A 3,580-nucleotide genomic window follows, 5' to 3' on the forward strand; every position below is an offset into this window, starting at 1 on the left:
TACTATGAATTTGTAGGAATATTAGAGCTTCGTAATCCGTCACGGTTTGCAAATTTAATGCGGTATTACGATATTGGCAGTAATAGTCTCTGTACGCAATATCTATTTGTAGCCGAGGAATATTATATTAATCTTGGTCGTTAAACTTGATAACCGATAATTGATATTTCGCGTGATAATCCGGCTTTTCAGTTTTCAAGGTATTTCGATACGAAGGGAGCAGAATTTCCGTAAAATTTCCCCGGCTGACCCCTGTGGTCATTGAAAATATTTTCAAGCGTTAAATCAATTTACCGCGAAGTTTGCGCCGCCGCGTCCGTTTCCCTCTCCCTTCCAAAACTTCTCCCCATTCGCGACGAAAAATTGGAATTTAAATTGAAATTCAACGTTTCTCCCGCTAACCTTGTTGAGCAACGGCAACCACAACTCTCTATTCCAAAATTGTGATCTCGATCATTCCGCGAATCCTCCAGGAAAGCAATTACCATGCCCTGGAACGACCACTTATTCGATGGAGTTTGTTTGTTTAGCGTTTTAAGGCTCGGGATTTAAGTAGTATAGCCCTGTTACTAATCTGTTACCGGCCCAACAATGCCAATCAACGCTTTTTCAGACATTTTTCAGACTCAATGAAGCTTCTCTCAAACGAGCTGTGTTAAATTTCACGCCCCTTTATAGCAATCGTGATAATCTAATTAAACGGAACTATGATAAACGATAAATTTAAATCGTTTGAAGACTCTGTAAATAATATCCACCATTTTTCTTTTTCTAAAGAATAGACATAAAAATAAATTTTCGAAATAAATTTAAATTAACAAAATTCGACGATTATCTCTTCGAATCACGAATTATTTTACAAAAAAATTTGATTCAAGCTTCCTCGAGTCCATCTTACTCGAAGCGACGTTAAACAAACAAAAGTCGATGCAAAGCTCGTACAAACTAATCAAGGAATTTACCAGTGGCGCCGGAATTGACCAGAGAGGGGTGAGTGGGGAGTAAAGACGGTTCTGGTAGTCGCATTCGGCCAGCCAGGATCCCAGTTTCACACGTCAGGAACAGAGAGAAGGGGTTGGTCCGCGCAATAGGGGCGAGGGAGGAGGAGGAGGGGGAGAACGTAGACAGACCGTAAAGGATATCGGCCGTGTCCTTGCTCGTGGCACGTTTCCCTCCATCGACCTGTATCCTTCCTCGCGGAACACGAGGAGAATGGTATATCTGGTGGTGTGGTGCGAGGCCCACTTAATTGCGTCTAGCCGGCATTGCACGTATAATGGGCTAACCGTGAGGGAGACGGTCGACTGCCTTGGCAGATAAGGCTGCCAGAATGGGAGGGAAAGGAAGAGGGGGGAGTTACTTCCGTTACTCGCTTCGTTCATTCCCTCCCCCACAACTTGTCCACTTCGCCACTTAGTTCGATTACACGAAAACTGGCTTCCCGATTCCGATCTCAGATTCGACCTACTTTCGTTCCTTCAACCATTATGCATTTATCCCGTGCGTTCTTCTAAGGGTTTATCCGTTTCTTTCGCGTCTTCATATTGTTTTTGCATTAGCTGTTCTTTTAGGGATTTATCTCGCATCCACGTGTCTCGAAATTCATTGTTTTTAATTTAAATTCATCGATATTTTCATTTATGAAAATATATGTTATCATACGTTGCATTAGATTAAGTTCTTTAAAAAATAATTTTATTTATGTCGAGTATGAATTTGGTTGTCTTAACTCATTGTCTCGCGTTGATTGAAATTTATTTTTTATTCAGTAGTCTGTTAAAATTGAAAATGATCTTGCCTTTTCTGTCTGTTTCCCTGAGTTTTCTTGAAATTAACACGATCACCATAAACTGTGAATTTTTGTACAGCTCAAAACGTGTTCAAATATTCAATTGATAAAAATAATATGCGAAAATTTTATTTATTGAAACTACAGAGAGACTATAAAAATTATCCTTCCGCGACGATATATTGGGAACCGGAAATCATATCGAGATGAACAAAAAGAAACGTTTTAAAGATAAAATTAGGATTAAAAAATCCTAATAAAAAATAATTCAATAATCAAGTTCAACGACAACTCGTATTCAGGGTATAATCAATTTTTAATTATAATTAAAAATCGATGTGAAAAACATGTTTATTCAGTAATGAAAAATATTTAATCGATTCATTCCCAATATGCCTTATCAATTCAAACATCGTATACATTTCACATCAGAATTTTATATTCACGCATGTACAACACCCCCAAAATCTTTCGCAAGATTTTGTTTCGACAACTTTTCAACAATTGTTCGAAGAAGAATAATATAACTGAACTGGCGGAAGAGAGCCACCCACCCCTCGATATCCCGCATATTGTTTTGACTCGTGCTCGACAGATTACACAGCGGTTTAAAGGAATGAACAATGGATATGGTTTAACACTCTAGTTTTCTGCGAACAACAACGGTTGGGAGCGAGCGTTGGAGGAATTGGTCAGGCGTGTGACCGGATTGTGGCCAAAGCCCCCAAAACCATCTCTCTCTCCCGCATCCCTCGGGGTGCCTGGACGCCTCCCTCACGGCTTTTAATCCACGTAAATGACTGGCCTATCTCACCGCCGTGAACGTTGTTTAAATCCTCGATTTAGCGCTTCTGTGTTCATTCGTCTACCTCCCGTGAAAAAAAAAGACACCATTTTTTGTTCATACACCGCGACAAATGTATATCCAACATTCCTCAAATTGATAGTCAAATTGATTCGACAGGTTTTTCCTTTTTTTTTCTTTTTCACCTTTTTCACCTATGAAAATTTCATCGCACAAAAGCTGTCGCTGTACTATTCCGTTTCATTCTTCCTTTTTTCTTTCTTCTTTATCTTATTTTTTATAACTTTGTTATAGGTAACGAGCACTTCTTTTATCCTAAATGTTTCTCTCTCTTATTATTATGTTCAATCGTAAATTATATGATACATATCATATCATACCAAATCCAGAAGAAAGGCGGGAAATTACTTGAATCGTATCTTCGAAATACATTTCATTTACGAAACAAGGAATTAAATTCCATTACTCCACGTTCCAAGATATTATTTATAATTATACAATTATAATAATATAATAAATATACAATATTTATTTCTTCATCTACCATTAGGTAAAATGCAATCAAGCAATCGAAATAATAAACGAGAGAAAAATTGAAGGAGAAAAGAAAAAGACCCTAGACATCGGTTAACTCTTAATCGGGCCGACTTCCTTCCCGGATAATCAGAAAGGCAAACAGGTTGTTGCGAGCACGTTGAGATGCAAGGCGGGTAAAAGATCAGAGAGGGTAGCAAACAGCCCGAAGGCGAGTCGGCTCGCCTCTTTATTTCCGATTCTTCGTTCGGCTACTGGGGTCGAGGTTAAGGCTAGGTTTTGGCCTTTAACAAAAGCACTCGTTGAGGTGATTAACGGGCAGGGGGAACGATGCCGCTATTACGAGCTTTATTAATTGCTATCCTCGAGTAATTTGCCTCCCTCCGTGCACGTTGCGGACGAATGGAGGAGCGGCGAGGATGGTTTACTGCCGAGTCAGCTTGACAGATTCA

At 39.3% G+C, this 3,580-nt stretch overlaps 1 protein-coding gene and 2 long non-coding RNA genes across 3 annotated transcripts in view; 2 read left to right on the plus strand and 1 right to left on the minus strand.

The window, feature by feature from the left end:
* The window catches only part of LOC102681294 (trichohyalin), a 185,047-nt gene that overhangs the window by 134,506 nt on the left and 46,961 nt on the right, over nt 1–3,580 (plus strand). The gene's annotated exons all lie outside the window — the stretch shown is intronic.
* The window catches only part of LOC102681214, a 14,367-nt gene that overhangs the window by 2,771 nt on the left and 8,016 nt on the right, over nt 1–3,580 (plus strand). Inside the window, exon 2 of the long non-coding RNA XR_422270.2 lies at nt 2,486–2,487. This is a non-coding gene — a long non-coding RNA (uncharacterized LOC102681214). The remainder of the gene's footprint in view (nt 1–2,485; nt 2,488–3,580) is intronic.
* Nucleotides 2,241–3,580, minus strand: part of LOC116186052 — a 74,653-nt gene continuing 73,313 nt past the window's right edge. Inside the window, exon 3 of the long non-coding RNA XR_004150975.1 lies at nt 2,241–2,654. This is a non-coding gene — a long non-coding RNA (uncharacterized LOC116186052). The remainder of the gene's footprint in view (nt 2,655–3,580) is intronic.

This window comes from Apis dorsata, unplaced genomic scaffold, assembly GCF_000469605.1.
Source record: "Apis dorsata unplaced genomic scaffold, Apis dorsata 1.3 scaffold_397, whole genome shotgun sequence".
Taxonomy (NCBI): Eukaryota; Metazoa; Arthropoda; class Insecta; order Hymenoptera; family Apidae; genus Apis; species Apis dorsata.